This window comes from Euphorbia lathyris, chromosome 1 (genome assembly GCF_963576675.1).
Source record: "Euphorbia lathyris chromosome 1, ddEupLath1.1, whole genome shotgun sequence".
NCBI lineage: Eukaryota > Viridiplantae > Streptophyta > Magnoliopsida > Malpighiales > Euphorbiaceae > Euphorbia > Euphorbia lathyris.
Genome location: NC_088910.1, coordinates 39,327,149 through 39,350,227, shown reverse-complemented (window position 1 = coordinate 39,350,227; position 23,079 = coordinate 39,327,149). Strand labels below are relative to the sequence as shown.

The window sequence follows — 23,079 nt, the reverse complement described above, 5'->3', positions numbered from 1 at the left end:
AGTCACCACTCCAAATAACAAAGACAATAAATGTATAGATAGATTTTTTCTTGTCATATACTAAATCAGTTCAAGTTTCTTAATCTACAAAACTAAATAAATAAAAATAAAAGCAAGCAACGTTGCATGTAACTTCATCCCGAGTAAATGGACGTTAGGAACAAAATCCTGAGCACCTATAATATCTTAACAGAAAGTGAAGCTAAGATCGTGTGAATAAGCCCCCATTGTGAAGCTGTAGATGCCGAAGAAATCAGAATCCTCAAAACCAAATGTTGATTACTTAATTGGTTCAATACATCATTTCATCATTCTAGAAAGAGGCCTAAATACATATCAATGCACCAAATCGCTATAATCAAAGTAATAATCATAATCTCTATACAAAAATTAATAAACACACAAGAAATTGTTGAAACACATTTACACATGATTTTGATTTGACAAAATTATTTAAGTTAACCCATGATTAAGGGACAATTAAATTTAAATGCTTTGATTTAATTGTACTAATATGTTTGTTTAATGTTGAGTATACATATAAATGTAAATGGAAATAAAAAGTAAGACAGGACGAAGTCAGCATGAGAACACAGCACAAGCTGAGTGAAGTGAAACTCAGCGTGATAGAAGATAAGTCATCTTCAGAACAGAAGCTTGAAGATCAAGCCAATCAACAAAGCTGAGTGGAACGGAACTCAGTATCAAAAGTAGAGAAGTCTTCCCAAGAATCATATGTTGCAGAACGAAGCTGACCATGTAAGCTGAGTGAAAAAGAACTCAGTATCGAAATTAGCAACAATCAAGGACAACGACTATCGAAGTCAAGCTGAGTAATCCTCAGGACAGCGCGGATGATCTGTTTGCTAGAAACAAAGATCTGACAACTGTCTGCACCAATAATAGAAACCTTAAGATTACGCAAAAGCCAATTTCGAGATGCATGGGTTAACTGTTCTTTTGCTAAAAGACAAACTGGCACAAAAAGACAAAACCTACGAGAAGAAGACAAGTTTGACGCCTGCGGAATTCAGACGATAGGATTGGCCTGCAAATCTGAAGCTGACCAGAACTTATCGCCGGAAGAAGCCGTTTGAATCCAACAGATAGTTCCAGATTCAAATCATTAGACCTCAGACTTCAACTATAAAAGGACAAGCTCATTCTTGGATCCTTTGCCGTTTTATCAAAAAAAAAAAAAAAAATACATACAAAAAGCACACCAAAACAAGAAAGAGATCTTACACTAAATTTCTATTCCTGTGTAAAAGCTAGATTGATTTTGTAATCATCTAAAGTGTTCTTCATCTGAAAGGAACAATTTTGTATCAATTGTAATAGTTGAGAGAGTGGTGCTGAGTACTCGGTTTTAAGTACTCAGCGGTAGAGAAATCTAAGTGTTGGGTTATAGCACTTAGTAGGAGTTGAGTAGACGAATAGAGGACGGTACTCTTACATATTCAACTGCCTTGTAAACGGTTTGAGCTCTACCTTTAAAGAGCTCAGTATTGGATTTAAAAAGCCCGGAGGGATTCTAGGGCTGGACGTAGGCGAAGAGCCGAACCAGGATAAGTCGTGCTGAGTAATCTCTAACTCTCTTTTCATATATATAACTATATGTGTTGCTTGCTATATTTACTCAGTATATAAATTGTTTAAACTAACACTGAGTAAATCAAAGTGCTGAGTTGGAAGCTGACCATAAAGAGTGTCATTTCCCAACTCACAAGTAAAACAGCTCTAGTCAATATCTGACTAAAGCCGTCTTACACCTCACTCGGCCGCGCTGACCAAAAGCTGAGTTGCGAAACTCTAAGAATTGAATTAAGTCAGCGTAATTAAAATGAAAAAGTTACATTAGTTCCTAACCCCCCCCCATTGGAACTAATCACTAGGGACCAACAAGTGGTATCAGAGCCATATAGCTCACTACTCTAAGATTTAACAATCTTGAGCTGATCCCGATAAATGGCTGAGAACAGCACTCATTTCCTTCCTGGGAACCAAACAACACAGATACTCCCAGATGGATTATCAATTAGTCAGCCTCCCCTATTCGTTGGTTCAAATTATACATTCTGGAAGAATAGGATGAAGAACTTTATTCAAGCCACAAACATGAGTGCATGGATTCCAATAGTTCAAGGCCCATATGTGCCTTATAAAACAGCTAACAATGAGAAAGTTGTTAAGAGTGAAACTGAGTGGTCATAAGATGACCTAAGAAAATTACAAAATAATGCTTCGGCTATCAATATGCTTCACTGTGCTCTAGATGCTGCAGAGTGCAATAAAATTTCAGGGTGTGAGTCATCACATGAGATTTGGAAAAAGCTTGAAGTAACCTATGAAGGTACAAGCAAGGTCAAGGAATCAAAGGTGAACCAACATATGAGATTATATGAGCTGTTCGAGATGAACGACAATGAGGACATCTCTGGAATGAACGCTAGATTCACCAACATCATAATAAATTTAGCTCAAACTTCCATTACTCAATGTTATAATTGCATCATTTCGCAAACATTGAGGTTTAGATAGTGTTTTTTTGTAGGTCGAGACTAAATTGATACTTTTCCAAAATTCTTAAGACTTCCCATAAATTTAATTGTTTCCAAATCGGAACCAAAATATAAAATTTTACCCACCATCTCCAAAGTGCTTACTTATTATTACCTATTATTTCTTATTAACTCTATAAGAAACCCTCAAAAATCAACATGAAGTTAGTATATATGTCATCTCTTTGGAATTTTTTTTGAGGAAGAACCAAATGTAAAATAGACATTGAACTAAAATGAGAATCCATTGAGATTGAGTTCTAAACATAAACAAAAAAAAAATTAAATAGCTGACTGAATCTCATCCTTTGCCTCTCTATTAAATTCTACGCTTTCATCTGCAACCACATTAACAAATATCGGAATCAGATGTGCCATCTTAGCGATTAAATTCAACCTTAAATTGAGAAATATCAAGAGTGAATAAACAAAGAAAAAAAATCATACCTCGCAGAACTTCGGATCTAGCCATTGATATAGGTCAAAATTGAGATCAACATAGACAACACCATCTAAAGACTCCACAAGATCAGCAATTATTTTCGACGCTTTAACTGCTCCGTTGTGCACTACAGCTTTATTTTCTTGTTTAACAGCAAAAGTAAACTACCTACCCCATGATAGAAAAGAATGACGCGCAATTTCAACAATTAACAGAGATTTCTGAGTTTAGTTTTACCATATCATCGAGAGATTTGACATTATACCCAAGGAAGTGATACATGTTATGCATAAAGGGCGACATGGACGCGAGATTAACATATCTTTTTCGAAAAGAAAGTTTTATAGATAAGGATGGAGAAGTAGTAATTGGTTAAATAAATGTTAAACCAAACCAATTTATTAGTAAACTGCTTCACAAAGAACGTTGGGAAAAGAGTAATTAAGAAATAGAATAATCTTAAATAGTTAAGAAAACTATACATAAGCTAATGCTTTTTCATTTAGCCACATCACCTAAAAATATCTATAATTTTGACAATTGTACTTTAGCTTCCTCCTTTTATAAAGACAATAGATTTGTATGTTTTATTAGATATTTGTTTTTCTCGTACAATAGCGTAGTTTGGACTATTGTGAAAGTTGTTAGGCCAGCTGTTACATCGCAACTATATTTTCTTATCCGTCACTAATCACAGCAGTATTTCTTTTTTGTGAATAAAGACTGGGACGAAGCTTGGGAAAACATTCGGACATCCCAACTATGTTGGGACCTCCTAGCACTTCCTCGACCAAACCAAAAATATATTAAAATAAAAGAAAATAGTACAAAGAGAGAAACTAAAGCCGAACATAAGTGTGCAACGTTACATACATCATCAAAAATAAAGGATTGACAAAAATCGGGTGCATAGTGCTGTTAAGCCCAAAATATACCTAAAATATCATTAACATTTACATCATTTTTATTACGAATTTGTGTTATTTATATCTGTTTAGATTACTTTTACTTTCGAATATCTTTCTTTCTTGCAAGGTACTTGAATATTTGGTAAAATCCAAATAGGAACGAAAAAGGATCTAAAACAGAAGAAAAACCCTTCAAAAGGAGTCAAAGACGACGTAAATCGAAAGCGCCAAGTCGAGGACACGAACGAAAGCAAGAAGTAAGAAAACCTGCCGGGCCGCGACAGTCGATCCCAGACCCGCGGCCGCGACACGCGCGGTACAACCAATTCTCCCCTTCGTCCATCGCTCAGCTCAGTGCTACGTCATTCACGGCCGCGGATTACTATCCTCGGTAAGTGCAGAAATTCACCAAGAGCATTTAACACATGCTGAAAATCCAAGAAACGCGTTCGTTCAAGTGGATAAAGACGTCCTTTCACAACGGACACAACTCTTAACCAACGGATACATCACTTCAAACACAACCCTTCAACATCTATAAATAAAGAGTTGATGTTGAGAAAAAGTGTAATGAAATGCTATAATATAGATATAGAAATCAGAGTGTAGAACTTATGTCGAAGTTCTAAGTAAAAACATTTCGAGAGTTAGAAATTAGATTCTGTACAAAACAAGATGAGGTACACATATTGTTTATAGTTTAATTACAACTCAGTAGCGTTTAGACACTGTTCCAGTTTTAGTTTGCATCATGGTAGTGGCCGACCGTATCCCTATTACGAAGTTACAGCGAGAAGATTGAGTAAAGTGTTCGCCCCCGAGCCTGACAACCTCCTAAGGAAACCCAAGGAAGCGGAACCGATCAAGCCCTTCACTTGCACGCCCTCGAAGAACTCGATGCTCCTTATTCTCTGTAAACTTGTATCAATTTATATTTCATCTAATAAAGTCCGTTCTATTCGACAAATCGTTATGCAGCACTTATGGTAACCAATCCAATATAAGTGAGGCTGGTGTTTTCATTAATATGCACTTGAATTCAAAATAATTACAAGGAAACTTTGTTGAACATTAGGCAAATTATCATCTCGAAAGAGTGTTAATTTGAGTAAGGGCAACTATCCCGAAAGGGTTTTGTCGCGTTCAAAGCCAATTAATTAGAGGTTCCGTCATTTATTTCATCATCATAATAATACAAAGTTTAAGTTGTTTTCTTTGCTTAATGCAAATGAACAGATTCATTCCTTTTTCTAATAAGTTCTAAATGTTCCTGTTTTGTAAAATTCATCCTTAAAATCAGAAGATCTTTCTAACAATCGATTTATTCTAAATATATAATCTTATTCCAGCATTTTCAAATACTCAAAGTTTTCAAATTCAATCAAATAAATTTCCTAAATTCAATTAATCCAATTTTCACTTTTTATTTACATTTTATAAATCTAACAAGTTCGAAATTAAAGATTCAAAAATAAGTTTTTCGTTAAAAAACGTATCTCTGTGGGATCGATATTTTTATTACTACAAGCGAAACTGTGCACTTGCGGAAATCGCTCAACAAGTTTTTGGCGCCGTTGCCGGGGATACGCCAAAATTTTTGACAAAATTTTTATTTTTCGCATTTTATTTTCGAATCTAGGTTTATACATTATTTTTATACAACTTTTATATTTTATTTATTTTCAGTTTTATAATATATTTGCTTTCAATTTTGTTTTGAAGGTAGTTTGGCTCGTGTTACAATTTCAAGTTGATGCGCAGTTCACGAAATTCGGGCACGCCACCAGATCCTTTTGATCCAGAAATTGAAAGAACACTTAAGAAAAATAAGAAAAACAACAAAAACAAAGACAAAACACCCTTAAAAACTAAAGTAGTTCAGCCAAAATTTATGGCCGATCCACCGACACTTATGGATTACGCTAGGCCAGGAATGACCGGTGTAACTAATAGTGTAGTTAGACCCCGTATAAACGCAAATCAATTTGAAATTAAGCCTGCTTTGCTTAATATGTTGCAAAACAACGTAACGTTTTACGGATTGCCTAACGAAAACCCTAATGCACATTTGACAAATTTCTTAAAAATTTGTGACACTTTTAAAATTACTGATGTAACAGCAGAAGCAATCAAACTTCGCCTCTTTCCTTTCACTTTGAAGGATAAGGCAAAAATTTGGTTAACTTCTATGCCTGCTGCAACATTTGAAACTTGGGACCAATTAGCCCAAGCATTTTTACAAAAATATTTTCCCTTAGCAAAAACCGCAAGAGTCATCAAAGAGTTGACATCTTTCACACAAAATGATAATGAAACTCTTTATGAAGCTTGGGAACGTTTTAAAGAACTTCAACGTTTATGCCCACACCACCAATTGCCAGATGCACTTTTAATGCAGACATTCTATAATGGATTAAATCCTACGACTAGAGGTTCATTAGATGCTATGTCTGGAGGGTTATTTATGAAAAAGACATCCGCCCAAGCAAGAGAACTTTTGGAGGAAATGGCAATCAACAGCAGTATGTGGCCCGCAGAGCGTGGACATATACCAACGGCGAAACCATCATCCTCATGTACATCATCGGTTAAAGGTATAATGAATCTTGATCCTGTAGCAATGTTACAAGCCCAATTTTCTGCCTTATCGCACAAAATTGATAAATTTATGGCACCATGCGATCCTAATGATCCGATCCAGAGAGACATTGACTACGAAGGTATGAATGAGATAGAACAGGTAAATTTTGTCCAAGGACAAAACCAAACTACTAATCCTTATTCTAATACTTATAATCCTGGATGGAGAAATCATCCTAACTTTAACTGGAAAGATGGTAATAATAATAATAATGCAAATGCTAATCAATATCGTATAAATAATTATCAAAATCAAACAAGAGATACGATTAGCACTTTATCTTCAAAAATCGACAAATTTATAGATGCTATGAATGGAAAGGTAAGTAATCAAGACGATGGTTTTAAACGGATCGAAAATAAATTCGATCAGCTTATCAAAAACCAATCATCTAGCATCCATAATTTGGAGGTCAAATTGGACAACTTGCTAAATCAATTCCATCCCGCAAAGAGGGAAGTCTTCCCAGCCAAACGGAAGAAAATCCGAAAGAGCATGTTAAGGCTATCACTCTTCGTTCGGGGAAAAACTACTTAGGTCCGGAAATGCCCGGAAATTCAACTTTACCTGGAAATGATTTACCAAAATCCAAAGAAGATACATTAAAACAAAAAGATACACCAATTGACTCTAATCCGAAACCCTTTGTACCAAAGCCACCTTTTCCACACAGGGTCCGAAATAAGGACCATGATAAACAACTGTTATCATTTTTGGACAAACTTAAAAATTTACATATAAATTTAACATTCATGGATGCGATTACGCAAATTCCTAACTATGGAAAATTCTTGAAAGATTTAATTTCAAAAAAGATTAGTTGGGAAGGAATTTCATCCATTTCTCTTTCTGAAGAATGTAGTTCGATAGTATCAAGCAAATTACCTACTAAACTCAAAGATCCCGGATGCTTTACCATTCCGTGTACATTGGGAAATATGGAATTCCCAAGTTGTCTTTGTGATTTAGGAGCTAGTATAAACTTGATGCCATTGTCTATTTTTGAGAAATTAGGATTAGAAGAAGACATCAAGCGTACCAATATGGTTTTGCAATTAGCGGATCAATCCACTAAAAGACCATATGGTATAATTGAAGACGTTTTGGTAAAAGTTGACAAATTTATTTTTCCAACCGATTTTGTTATTTTAGATTTTGCTTATGATGCTAATTGTCCGCTAATCTTTGGTAGACCATTCATGAACACGGGACGTGCTCTAGTTGATGTGTCGGAAGGAAAAGTAGTTTTACGAATAGGTGACGATAAGATCGAGTTCGATATGAATCAAGCGATGAAATATCCTATGGAGGATTTCGCTTGTATGAAGCTTGATTTAATTGAAGAATGTGTTAATGACATTGTTCAAAGAGAAGAAATAATAGAACCTGTAATGGGCGAAGAATTAGAAGATAAGGACCCAGAGCCTTTGATTCGAGAAGATGGACCAGTTCCGCCTTCAGTAATAGTTCCACCTAAATTAGAACTTAAAGAACTACCAAACCATCTGAGATACACTTTCCTAGGCGGAAGTGATACTCTACCTATAATCATCTCTAACAAATTAACAGAAAATCAAGAAGAAAAATTGAAAGAAGTTGTTAGAAATAGAATAGGAAGTATGGGATGGCAGATTTCAGATTTAAAAGGGATTAATCCTAGTATTGTAATGCATAGGATTCACTTAGAAGAAGATAAGCCACCTAAAGCGGATAGACAAAGACGTTTAAATCCGAACATGAAAGAAGTAGTAAAAAATGAGATTACTAAACTTTTAGACAATGGAATCATTTATCCTATTTCGGATAGTGAATGGGTTAGTCCAATCCATTGTGTACCAAAAAAGGGAGGTATAACTGTAGTAAGGAATGATGAAGGTGAATTAATACCTACGCGAACCACCACCGGTTGGAGGGTTTGTATAGATTATAGGAACCTAAATAAGGCAACTAGGAAAGATCATTTTCCTTTACCTTTCATCGATCAAATGATCGAAAGGATAGCCGGTCATGCATTTTATTGTTTTCTCGATGGTTATTCCGGATTCTTTCAAATATATATTTACCCGGATGACCAAGATAAAACAACCTTCACATGTCCTTATGGAACATTTGCATATAGAAGAATGCCTTTTGGTTTGTGTAATGCACCATCAACTTTTCAACGTTGCATGACTGCAATTTTTAATGATTTCATCGAAGATATCATGGAAGTATTTATGGATGATTTTTCAGTTTATGGAGATTCTTTTGAAGCATGTTTAAAAAACTTAGATAGAGTTCTTTCTAGATGTGAAGAAACGAATTTGGTATTAAATTGGGAAAAATGTCATTTCATGGTCGACGAAGGAATTGTTTTAGGTCATAAAATATCTGAAAAGGGATTAGAAGTGGATAGAGCAAAAACTTCAGTAATAGAAAAATTACCCCCACCAACAACTGTCAAGGGAGTAAGATCTTTTCTAGGACATGCAGGTTTTTACAGAAGATTTATAAAAAACTTTTCTGTGATTTCCAAACCACTTACTAATTTACTTATGAAGGATTCAACCTTCGACTTTAATGAAGATTGTATTAAAGCTTTTGAAACATTGAAAACAACCTTAGTTAGTGCGCCCATAATTGCTAAACCCGATTGGGATTTGCCTTTTGAAATCATGTGTGATGCAAGTGACCTAGCAGTAGGATGTGTTTTAGGTCAAAGAAAGGATAAAAAATTACATGTTATTTATTATGCAAGTCATACATTGTCCGGTGCACAGTTAAATTACACAACAACAGAAAAAGAGATGTTAGCCGTAGTATTTGCATGTGATAAGTTTAGGTCATATTTATTAGGATCAAAAGTTATTATTTATACAGATCATGCAGCTTTACGTTATCTGTTTGCTAAGAAAGATGCAAAACCGCGTCTGATTAGATGGGTTTTGTTGTTACAAGAATTTGATATAGAAATTAAAGACAAAAAAGGGGTAGAAAACCTTGTCGCCGATCATCTATCAAGACTAGAAGATGAAAACGGTCCTATAGGTGAAACTGTCGGTATACGAGATGATTTCCCCGATGAACATCTCTATCATGTAGAAAGTATCATATCACCATGGTATGCAGATTTTGCTAATTATCTTGCAACCGATATCATTCCGGAAGGATTATCTCCCCAACAGAGGAAGAAATTTTTCTTCGATATTAAACAATATTATTGGGAAGATCCCTTTCTATTTAAATCATGTGGTGACGGGATAATTAGGAGATGTGTTGGAGAAAATGAATATGAATCTATAATAACAGAATGTCATTCCAGCTCGTATGGAGGACATAATGGAGTTAATAAAACGGTAGCTAAAATATTGGAATGTGGGTTCTATTGGCCGACAATGTTTAAGGACGTTGGTTCATTTATTACTCGTTGTGATAAATGCCAAAGAACGGGTAACTTAGGAAGGAAAGATGAGATGCCCCTCACAAACGTGTTGGAAGTCGAAATCTTCGACATGTGGGGAATTGATTTCATGGGACCTTTTCCACCTTCCAATGGCAAAACTTACATATTAGTAGCCGTTGATTATGTTTCAAAGTGGGTTGAAGCAATTGCAACCCCTACGAATGATTCTAAAGTAGTTATTACTTTTCTTGACGATATATTTTGTAGATTCGCTTGTCCTAGGTACGTTGTTAGTGATGGCGGTACCCATTTCATAAATCGGAATTTCGATATGCTTATGAAAAAATATGGAGTACGCCACCGCGTGTCAACGCCATACCATCCTCAGTCGAATGGTCAGGCGGAGATCTCAAATCGAGAACTCAAATGGATTCTAGAGAAAACTGTTTCGTCATCAAGAAAAGATTGGTCACAAAAACTCAATAATGCGCTATGGGCATACCGTACTGCATTTAAATCACCAATAGGAATGACTCCGTACCGTTTGGTGTATGGAAAAGCATGTCATTTACCAGTTGAATTAGAACATAAAGCCTATTGGGCTATTAGAAAACTTAATTTTGATTTACAACAAGCAGGAAAGAAACGTTTGCTCGATTTAAATGAGTTAGATGAGTTACGTCATCTAGCGTATGAAAATGCGAGGATTTATAAAGAAAAAGTGAAAAAATGGCACGATGCCAAGATTAAAGTCAAACACTTTAATGTTGGAGATAGGGTGCTGTTATTCAATTCACGGCTTCGTATATTTCCGGGAAAACTTAAGTCTAGATGGGACGGACCGTATTTAGTCGTCAAAACGTTCGACTATGGTTCTTTGGAACTTGAGGAAACTAATGGTAAGCGTTTCAAAGTTAACGGTAATCGATGTAAAATCTATTACGAAAATATTTCCGAAATAGGAACTAGTTTCGTAACAAGATTTCCTGACATTTAAATCATTTCATTTTTCTTTTATTATTTTTATTTTTATTTTTATTTTTATTTTTGTTTTATTTTAGATTATATCATATTAGAATTTTAGATATATAAAAAATATATTCAAGTCATGATTTAATTAATTTTTAGGAATTTCATAAAAATTAGAAAATTCAGTGATTCTCAGTTGAGAATTTCAGATTCTCAGTTGAGAATTCACATATATGAAATTCTTAATGAGGTAGAAATATTTCTGGACTTATAGAGAATTTCAAATTCTCAGTTGAGAATTTAGGCATGGCTAGAAGTCAGGAAAATTTCTGGACTTGTAGAGGATTTCAGATTCTCAGTTGAGAATTCTGATTGAAAATTGAAGGGAAAATTTCTGAACTTACCGAGGATGAGGATTCTCGGTAGAGGATCAGGAGTTTAGAGTTTTGACAACTGATTTTCGCAGGAAAATCAGCGTGTCGCGACCGCGGGTCAGCATCCACGACCGCGACACGGGGGAAATTTTTGCCCAGATTGAACCTTTTCTCAGCAGTTGTAACTATTCAGAATGAAACACTAAGTTTTTCTCATTTCTAAAAGGTTTGTTTCATGCCTTTTCACTTCGAAACAACACCTCTTTTTCGTCCTAGGATCTTATATATAGGTACTAGAGGTCCAGTTTTCTGTCACTTTCTTTTTCATCTCTATCAGAACTGTCTCTGATTTTCTTACCATTCATAAAATCCAAACACTAAGTTCAGAACTTTTCTTCCTTACTCTTTCCAAAAATCATGGCTTCCTCAAACACTTCATCTAAGAAAGTTATTACTTCACGCAATAAACATGTGGATATATCAGAGCGTTATGGATGTAACTTTCCTATCTTCAATCACGATGAGGGAAGGCGCTTCCTGAAACTTCGATACACTTTCTTTGTTGGAATGCTGTACATGGACGACTTTCTTAATGATCAATTAGGAATTAAGGAAGATATGAGTCGTTACATGGAGCGACTAGGATGGACCAGATTTGTCGATATGAAGTTTCCTATAATTGGAGACTGGGTGTTAGAGTTTTTCTGCACTGTGCGTTTTGTTAACAAGCGTCGTGTGCGTCTCAGTTTTCGTCGGGATGGCAAAACTTTCACTTTTGGATATCATTTCGATCCGGACCAAATTTTCTTTCTGCACCCGAACGACAAGCCTTCGTGCAGTTGAAAATTGATCGATTTAGGGCTAAGAAAATCCCGATTAAAAGGGACGAATTTTTAGCATAGTTTGTGTTTTATATTGTTTGTAAATATATGTACATCAATGTTAATAAATAAATTTTCTTTTTGCACTATATTTCGATTTTGGTTATATGGTTGCATTTTAATTTCATGAATTTAGACCATTGAATCAATTAAATGCAAACTTAATCTATTCATGACTAATTAAATGTTAATAATTGCATTTCAAGTTCCTTAAATAAGATTCATTTAACTTAACTTAATGAATGCACATAAATGTTTCAATTAATTTTAGTTCCAAACCTTTCATATTCATAATTTTAACATTCATTAATTAATGCAATTTTTATTTTCATTTTCCATTAATAAGGATAAACCTTTGGTTTTCCTTATCATTTAATAATTTTCATTTATGTTTTAAGTACAGATTACATTTTTAAGGAGTTCAGGATAGGATTTATCAAGAAAATGCACGAAATGAAGTAAAAAAAAAAGCTGAATTTGGGAAGCTACGAGGTGATCCGCGACCGCGGATGCGCTTCCACGGTAACATCAGAAAAATTCCAGAAAATTTCAGACACAAGATTCGCTGCCCAGCGCGATTCGCGGCCGCGAATGTTGGATTCTCGGTAACTTCAGATTTTTCTTCTCAAATTTCAGAGGATATGTTGGTTGAAAAACGCGATCCGCGACCGCGGATATACATCCACGACCGCGACACGCGCACTTCAGGCACTCCAGGTCCGGTTTTAGACCTATTTTTCCATTCTTCCTATACCTTTTCCTTTTCTATTTAACCTATACCTATTCTTCTTCCTATTCATCCTCTATTTACACCTTTTCCTATTCAACCTCTAACTATATTAATTACTCTTCCTATTTCAACTATACCTATTCCAATTCCTATTTCTACTCTAACTATTTACCTTGTTATTCAAACCCTATATATACCTATTACCTACACACATCTTACATCACCTCCAATTTTAACCAATCCCCTACTCTTACCTCTTCCCAATACCTTACTTTTACTTTTTCCAATTTCATCATTACCCTTTTCAATCACCTACACCTTTCAACTTCAAGTCTCCACAACACCTCTACTTCATCTTCAACCTCAAGCTTTTCTCTCTTTTCATCTTTTTCATCTTTTTCTCTACAACCCTAACATTCATAACACATACACACCACAACCATGCCTAGAGCAAAGCGTGTTGGACACAAGCCAGCTGTAACTGAGGCTAATCGCCTTAGGGTTAGTTGTGGGGCTTATTTCGACATTCATTCTGAAGAAGAAGTTGGACGTTTCAAGCACTTTTCACACGCTAATCGTAAGTTTGTGGATATGCAGTTTCTTGACTTTGATTCGGTAAGAAAGTTGAACTTCTCTACACAAATTACTGCTTTTATTGAAACTTTGGGATGGGAAACTTTTGCTTCTATGCGTTTTCCACAAATTCAAGAGTATGTGGTTGAGTTTTTGGTTACTTTAACAATGAACAAGAAGAGGACTGAAATTTCTTTTCGGAATAAGGGTATTACCTATACCGTTGATTATGAGGCTATGGGTAACATGTTTGGTTTCCCTACTAGTGACTTTTATGATAAGCCCCGGGATTTTGATAATAACTCTTTTTGGCAAACTCTGTCTGACCAAACTTCTTTTGATTCTAAGAACACTTCGAGCAAGTTAATTAAGGATAATTGTGTGTTCTTCTTTCACAAGTATTTGAGTTTTTCACTTTTTGGTCGTGTTGAGAGTTCGAAGATTCAAGTCCGGGATTTGTTTGTTTGGGATTGTTTGTTCAAGGGTTTGCGGGTGGATAACATTGGAATGCTTTTTGATAATTTGTATCGTGCTTCGAGGGCTCATACCACTCAAGTCCCTCTCGGTAATTTGATCACCGCTATTGTTTTGGGAGCAAGGGATGAATTGGCTACTTTTGATATGTCTACCTACCTTGGATATGTTCCGGTTTTGGACATTGCGGCTCTTGAACGGGCTCATTTATTGGTTTCTGCGGCTCCTCCTGTTTTTATTTCGTATGCTACCCGTATTGCACATCTTCGTGGCACTATGGGTGGAGGTGCTTCTAGTTCTCATAATGTAGGTACCGATGAAGAAGGAGCGGAGGAAGGTGGAGAAGCTGCCCCACAAGCCCAAGCAACCCAAGACACTGATCCGGTGGATTTAAGGCGGATTTTGAACCAAATCAACGCAAATAATCGTCAAATGAATTTGAGAATTGATGATTTGGTGGAGAACAATATGGTGATGAATGACAACCTCAATACTTTGAGGCGTGAGCATCGTTCGACTCGGCATCGGATGCTTTCATTTTTCCGACGCCGGAACGTGGAAACTTCACCAACACCTCCGGATTCCCCGCCACATGCCTAGGTTTTATCTTTTATTTTTATCTTATCTTATTTCAATTTCAGTTTCGTACATTTTTATATTTATTATGTTTCGTACAATTTCCAATTTCACTTTAATTTTATGATGAATGTTTTTGCTATATCTTTCGTTTATTTCCATTTGTTTTATCTTTAGTGTTTTATCTCCATTTTTGCCCCCATGAGGACATGGTCCAATTTAAGTGTGGGAGGAGATATTTACATATATCATTTTATGCAAACGAATGAATGAATGAATGTATGCATCACTTGTTTTTTAAACTATAAAAGCAACATATATATTGCAACACTTTTTAACTATATTGCAACAAATGACAAAAACTTTAACATTTTTTTTTTATGAAATATCATTTTTTTACATTTATCAAATTAATCATAAGTTATACATCTTTTATGATTATTTTTAGGTTATCATTATCGATAGAAATAAATATTTCTATACGGGTAATATTTTTCAAAATATATTTTTCACAAATCTTCGACACGATTTTAAGTAAAATTGTCTCGCGTGAATGTATTTAAGTAAAAATTCTTTATTTTTAATCTCTATTTCATATCATGAAATTCATGATATAATAAATCTTATTTTAAATTTTCAATTAGGTTTATAGGCATTAAATTGAACTAACAATTTTTAGCTCGGTTTTGATTTTGTCTTACAATAACACCAATTGAAGTTTTTAAGGAAACTATAGCCATAATACATGTTGAATTTTAAGTCAATATAGGATGAATGTGCTAATTTTCTTTTTCCCAAGTTATAATCAATAAATCGTATTCTTAACTTTTGGCCACGATTGAGACCAACCTTATCACAATCGAGGTATGAAAGGGAAGAAATTAATAAGTAAAGCGTACTTTTGGCCACGGTTGCGACCACCCTTATCACGATCGAGGTATGAAAGGAACGTTTAAATTAGAAAAATTAAGCGTGTTTAAAGTTTAAAGTAACGATTGCGTCCACCCATGGCATGGTCGGTACCTCTTAAGCAAACACAAAACAACTGCATATAAAGTTACGATCGAGACCACCCTTATCACGGGCGTAACTAAGCAAATAAATTAAACTTAATACTCATATATAATAATTCAAGTTTGGGAAAGGAAATTTGGTGCTTTGAAATGCCTTGAGATGGAAAACTCAATAACATGCGTGCTTACATCGTCCCGAATACTTCAATTTAAAAATTGAAATACAAGACGAATGATATATCGTATTTATACTAAGTTAGTTTGATATTTTGCGTATAAATATGCCATGCGAAGTTAGTCTTTTCGGCTTAACTAATTTAAAAGGTAAACACAAAGATATATGTTTTATTTTTATAAAGAGATTAGTTAAGGAATAAATTCAGTGAAATTTTGCTCGAGACTAGCAAAAGATTAAGTGTGGAGATTTGTTAAGCCCAAAATATACCTAAAATATCATTAACATTTACATCATTTTTATTACGAATTTGTGTTATTTATATCTGTTTAGATTACTTTTACTTTCGAATATCTTTCTTTCTTGCAAGGTACTTGAATATTTGGTAAAATCCAAATAGGAACGAAAAAGGATCTAAAACAGAAGAAAAACCCTTCAAAAGGAGTCAAAGACGACGTAAATCGAAAGCGCCAAGTCGAGGACACGAACGAAAGCAAGAAGTAAGAAAACCTGCCGGGCCGCGACAGTGGATCCCAGACCCGCGGCCGCGACACGCGCGGTACAACCAATTCTCCCATTCATCCATCGCTCAGCTCAGTGCTACGTCATTCACGGCCGCGGATTACTATCCTCGGTAAGTGCAGAAATTCACCAAGAGCATTTAACACATGCTGAAAATCCAAGAAACGCGTTCGTTCAAGTGGATAAAGACGTCCTTTCACAACGGACACGACTCTTAACCAACGGATACATCACTTCAAACACAACCCTTCAACATCTATAAATAAAGAGTTGATGTTGAGAAAAAGTGTAATGAAATGCTATAATATAGATATAGAAATCAGAGCGTAGAACTTATGTCGAAGTTCTAAGTAAAAACATTTCGAGAGTTAGAAATTAGATTCTGTACAAAACAAGATGAGGTACACATATTGTTTATAGTTTAATTACAACTCAGTAGCGTTTAGACATTGTTCCAGTTTTAGTTTGCATCATGGTAGTGGCCGACCGAATCCCTATTACAAAGTTACAGCGAGAAGATTGAGTAAAGTGTTCGCCCCCGAGCCTGACAACCTCCTAAGGAAACCCAAGGAAGCGGAACCGATCAAACCCTTCACTTGCACGCCCTCGAAGAACTCGATGCTCCTTATTCTCTGTAAACTTGTATCAATTTATATTTCATCTAATAAAGTCTGTTCTATTCGACAAATCGTTATGCAGCACTTATGGTAACCAATCCAATATAAGTGAGGCTGGTGTTTTCATTAATATGCACTTGAATTCAAAATCATTACAAGGAAACTTTGTTGAACACTTAGGCAAATTATCATCTCGAAAGAGTGTTAATTTGAGTAAGGGCAACTATCCCGAAAGGGTTTTGTCGCGTTCAAAGCCAATTAATTAGAGGTTCCGTCATTTATTTCATCATCATAATAATACAAAGTTTAAGTTGTTTTCTTTGCTTAATGCAAATGAACAGATTCATTCCTTTTTCTAATAAGTTCTAAATGTTCATGTTTTGTAAAATTCATCCTTAAAATCAGAAGATCTTTCTAACAATCGATTTATTCTAAATATATAATCTTATTCCAGCATTTTCAAATACTCAAAGTTTTCAAATTCAATCAAATAAATTTCCTAAATTCAATTAATCCAATTTTCACTTTTTATTTACATTTTATAAATCTAACAAGTTCGAAATTAAAGATTCAAAAATAAGTTTTTCGTTAAAAAACGTATCTCTGTGGGATCGATATTTTTATTACTACAAGCGAAACCGTGCACTTGCGGAAATCGCTCAACAAGTGCCACCAAATCAAGTTTGGAGCCATGACACCGAAACGAGACAAGGAATCTGCTGCACGATCGTGATATATGTGTGTGATTATAAGCTCCATCTGTGAGCAAAGTGCAAGGAAGTGTAGCCATTCTTTACATAGCAACCACGGAACTCGAGACGAACGACGTCTAAGGAGCTATACAACCATGATCGAATCTGACTCAATCCATAGACGGTGACACTATTTCTCCCCTGCCATTTCAATAGCAAAAATAATCAACCTCATCTCAGCGATATGTGCGAAGCTGACATGGATTTGAAGCGCAAAACACCATCGTGGAAAAGCCCTTCCAGTACGGAATATCCCCCTTGCACCTGTAGAACCAGGCTCACTTGAGTATTTATTTTAATCCATCCTAGGTTTGGTGGAATCCACCATACTTGCCTGAAATTCGAATCAGGCGGAGGTCGGTCAATTGCAGGTAGGCTCGTTTCTTGTATGTGTAAGTAAAGCTTATAAATTGCTATTTGGATTGAAGCGAGTTCATCATCAAACGTAGCTTTATTTCGAGCCTGCCATATCAACCACGGATAAATAACGACAGCAATGGTCCATTTAGTCGATGTTGATCTCCTCACCTGACAACAAATATCAGAATCAGATGTACCATCTTAGCGATTAAATTCAACCTTAAATTGAGAAATATCAAGAGTGAATAGACAAAGAAAAAAAAAATCATACCTCACAGAACTTCGGATATGGTCATTGATATAGGTAAGAAAAATCTACTACGGACTCAGCTACGAGGACAAGAAAAAGTCACCACTCTAAATAACAAAGACAAAATAAATGTATAGATAGATTTTTTCTTGTCATATACTAAATCAGTTCAAGTTTCTTAATCTACAAAACTAAATAATTAGGGAAATCGCTACAGTGATTCGATCAGCCTTTTAGTGTCCTCGCGTCTCCTGGTTATCGTCTCTGTGCAAGGAGCGGTCCCTGCGAATACTCCGACGATCAAGACAGTTAGATATCCAAGAAGACTTATTTAAGGAACTATTCGAAAAGAGATGGGGTTACCCGATAGTGTGGTTAAGAGTGAGGCGGAAAGATCTCTCCCTTTTCTCCCTGTCGTGGGTATTTATAGATGGCTTCATGGGCCTTTGGGCCCTGCTTTTGGGCCTAAATCATATTCTGGATCAAGTAGTCCCCCCCGCGAACAGGTATGGCGAGTATTCCATGCGATCTGCGAACTTAGTGTCTTCAATTGGTCCGGTAATTTCGACGAGAATCGGAGTAGCGGATAGCTGACCGCTGTGATTCTCAAAAGACGCCTCAACTCCCGTGCCTTTTACTTTTAGGCGCCACCTGCAACATTAAATGCGATATCGATTGCCCCTTGCACGCGCTGCCAAATGCATTGGGAATAGTGTTTTGTCGGCTACTTTATTTTTGTCTTTCTATAAATATGGGAGGGTTGATTTCTTTTTCCTTTCTTACTTGCGATTTTTCTGGACTTTTCTTGCGCCTGGGGATTTTATCCTTGCGAAAGTGGGTTTGTCGTTCTGTGGAGCTCATCTAATCGCCAGCTGGAGGTATTCGCCGGTGCAGTGCTTTTCTTTGTCGTTCTTGGTGGAGCTAGTGTCTAGCCGAGTCTCGTTGTGCTTTTGTCGAAGGTCAGTTATACCTCGTTAATTTTGCTTGTTTTTTTTTTCTATTTTCTTTGGGGAGAGGGAGTATGTCAGAGGGTTCTTCGCAGGGAACCTTAAGACGTTTACCACCTGTAGCTCCAGGTGATTTTACTCTTCGTGACACGTCGTGGACTCGGTCGTCAAAGAGGAAGAGGAAGATCGAATCGGAAGGGGAAAGCAATTCCCCTGCTGTAAAATCGAAGAAGAAGAAAGTGGTCGTGGTTCGGGCTATCCCGAGTGCGGAGAGACCTGTGGGTGGCGTTCGCCCCGGTGTCCTTGAGGTCATTATAGTTGTGCCGGATAATTTGATAACGCCGACACGCCATTTGGGTACGTTGTACGAGGATATGAGGTCCAAGTTATGGACGAGGCAGCTGGGTGCCGCGGGGACCGACGGCAGGCGCTTCGAGGGAGAAGAGCGCCCGAGGAGGCCTAAGTCGTTTGCTATTGAGGATGCCAATAGCATAATTGTTCCTGCAGACTTGGCATCTATCTCCGCGGTGTATCAGATAGGTCAGCCGTATGAATTTGTTAATGGTTTATGAGGAGCAGTTTGAGTCGGGAATACGGCTCCCTCTTCTCCCTTTTTTGTGGAGGTTTTGAAAGAGTATGACCTTTATCCTGGTCAGATCCACCCGAATGGATGGCGGATGATGGTAGGTTTCTATTCGCTGTGTCGGTCTGCGGGGTTCCGGGCGACTAAGCTTGTATTTTGGCAGTTCTTCCGGCCAAATAAGGGACCGAGGTCACAACACGTTACCTTCTCGCATCAAAAGTTTAAAGTCTTCGGGGGTCTCAGAGATAATGTTAACGAGTTTAGGCATCGGTTTTTCTTGTTCGGAAATTGGATGGGGATTTCCCATTTCGAGTGGAATGGAACGGTGATCCTATGGATTCTGGTCGATGGTTGAGGCCGCGGGAGATGTTGGAATCGGAGAGTCAGCTGGTGAAATATCTGAAGGATTTGCCGTCTGGGAAAGATCAGCAGCAGGACGTGGACGAACTCATCGGACATTTCCTTGCTTCGGGTTACTATATCTGGAATCAGTGGTAGATGGCCCAGCTGCGGGGATGGGTGGTATCCGACTTTGAAAAGTGGAAGAAAGGATACAACTTCTCCGCCGGCGAGCTTGCAGAATTGGAAGCTATAACCGTGAATATTGCTATAGTAGGTGAAGAGCGTGAGGGGTCTGGTTTTGAATGTGATTTTCCTCATTTGTTTTGAAATTGTGTGCAGTCTTTGATTTTTTTGGTGTATTTGCAGGTGCTGGGGATCCTCGGGTGAGCATGGACTTTGATCCGGATGAATTTGGCATTGGCATCGAGAACATCGAGGAAGCTTTCGCTGGTGCTTCGGCCTCTCTGGCCTCATTCTCATCCCTTGAGGATGCGAACCAAGTGATTCAGAGTATGGGTGGGGTGTTTTCCGTGGTTGATGACGAGAATGTGGCGGCGGATGTCCCCGAGGGGCTTCCTACGAAAGACAATGAGCTGGTCAAGGACGGGGAGTAGCTCGAGATTGTCCCTGATGATGTCCTGATGGATGAGTGCCAGGTTGAGGCTGCGCTGTCTCGTAAGCGAAAAGCGAGCAAGGGAAAAGGAGTCATGGGGAGCGAACAGGGAGGGTCGGCTGCTCCCGAGGGTGCTGGAGGCGTAAGCGAGAGCTCAAAACGAACATGCTCCGAGGCTGAATTGCTGGAAGACATGGCCGAAAGGGTGGGCGACCATCCTGAGATGGTGAAGAGGATGGACACGAAACGAGCGAAGTACCGTGAGTTTATTATGGGGTTGTCAGTACATTCAGATATGACGACATCGGACTTATCCCGGGCGATGGCCCGGGTCGCCAGGATCCCAAGGGAGCTGTTCCGGATGGATGGTGCTTCGAAGATCAATCTGGGTTTGGAGACCTTGTCGGCCCTTGGTGTGGTAAGTTTTGCTCAATATGTTGATTGCTTTACTCCAGGCTAGTCCCATTAATTTTTTTTATTTGCAGGCTATTACTGATGCGAACATGGTGTTCGATATGTGTGTGAATGATGAAAAATTATTTCGGGAGATGGAACAGGGTCTGTGTAGTACTGTGGCTGAGTTAGAGGTGGAGAAGGCGAAGTCGACTAGTGCCAACGAGCTTCTCGAGCGTCGCGATGTGCAGATTGCCAGTTTGTCCGGCCAACTGGCGGATGAAAAGAAGAAGAATGTTGAGCTGCTACAGAGGCTGTCCTACGATGCCGAAGAGCTCCGGCGTCGTAGATTGCTGCTGAGGTTGGCCGTGCCTTGGACTCGTCGGCTGAAATCGAGTTTGTCAGATAAGACCCTGTAACTTGCTAAAGTGGTTGAGGAGAAAGAAAATGCTCAGGTGGAGAACGAGAGACTTCGTCGGGATCTTGAGGTGGCACGGAAAGAGGTGGCTGATTGTACTCTGTTGGATTTTGGAAGATCTTCTCTGAATTTTATCATTACATTTCTCTTTGATTGGATGCTTACTTTTATTGAACTGTCTTTCATATCTTGTCCTCCTGGGCTATAAATGGGAGCCGATTTTGCGTTGAATCTGGGTGCCTCTTTCTGCCAACATTTTCTGTGTTTTTGCAAATTTTTTCTGTTTCCCTTACGTCTCTTCGGGATATTGTCGACCCTGCTAGGGTGCTTGAAGTGCAGAAGGCGATATCGGCGATGCCACACCCTTATGTGTATAGTCCACCGAATGACGATCATGATCTCGAGCGAAAGGTTCGATATGCCTCCCCGGTGTGGATGAGGCGGGGTTCAGGCTCTCAAAAAAGAACTGTGGAGAGTGAGAATTCCGTGCCTTATACTGGGTCGGTGACGGATTCCTGTGAAGTGGCTGCAAGTGCGTTTTCTTCGACTGAGAAGAAAATTTGGTCGCACGAAGGTATCAGCTATCTCCATCCTGACGAGACAGTTGCTCTTGTACTGAATCCTCATCCTTCATGGATTAAGAGGCTTCTGGCCGATGAGCTGGAGAAATTGATGAACTTGCCTCATGAGATGGAGTATCGACGAGTGGGGCGCCATGCTTCTCCGACGCGTCCATATGGCTAGACGTTTGTCGATCCTTTGAAGCCTCGAAGCGTGGTGTTTCTTGAGTTTGCTAGGTAAGGTAGCCTTGGTTCCGTTCCGGCCAATCCGAATCATCGTGTGACCCACGTAGGCAAGGCATGTTTGTACCATAGGCAGAATGGTCATAACACTAATGAATGTGCCGACTGGCGAGCTGTGCACCAAGATTTGATGGATGATGAGTCCATCCCTAACCCTGATCGCGTTAATGCCTTACCTTAGTGGGAGTTGGATTCTTGTTAGGGTTTTATCTGTGTTGTAATAAATGCATGAGTTGTGGATTTGTGTTTAATGGAATTTTGGGATGCTGTTTGTGTTGATCTTCGGAGTTTATTTTCTTGGTTATAATACTGATGTGCTTATGTAGCTTGATACTTAGCCAATTCGTAATAGCATAGATTGCACGCGAGGACCCTATCGGGGGGTAAATTTCATCAATGGTGTACAACCTTTGGCCTATTTCACACTTTGGTGTACAACCTTCAATTTGTCTCACTAATATATATGAACTTATAGGTGACCTCCCACTTTAGTGTATAACAGGTAAAAATGACCGGTCAACACAAAGTCAACGCGCCACGTCGGTATTTTGACTGGTCAAAAAGTCAAACTTTGACCACCTAATATGAAATTACTCCTATACCCTCCTCCTCCTTCTTCCTCCTTCTCCCTTCTCCATTCTCTCTCTAACTCCTCTCTCTGCCCCTTCTCTCTTTTTTTTAGATTGAAACAAGGTATGTATATGGTCATAGATCTGTTGTTCTTTATCTGATTACATGATAATTGCATTTTAATGGCATCAGCAGGTTGATTCTTAATGG

The 23,079-nt window shown here is 37.8% G+C and overlaps 1 non-coding gene across 1 annotated transcript; it reads right to left on the bottom strand.

The window, feature by feature from the left end:
• Positions 1-6,180: 6,180 nt before the first annotated feature.
• On the bottom strand, positions 6,181-6,287 carry LOC136215995 (small nucleolar RNA R71). Its single transcript, XR_010682994.1, has one exon. It is a non-coding gene; the product is annotated as a small nucleolar RNA R71 (small nucleolar RNA).
• Between the last annotated feature and the right edge of the window lie 16,792 nt (positions 6,288-23,079).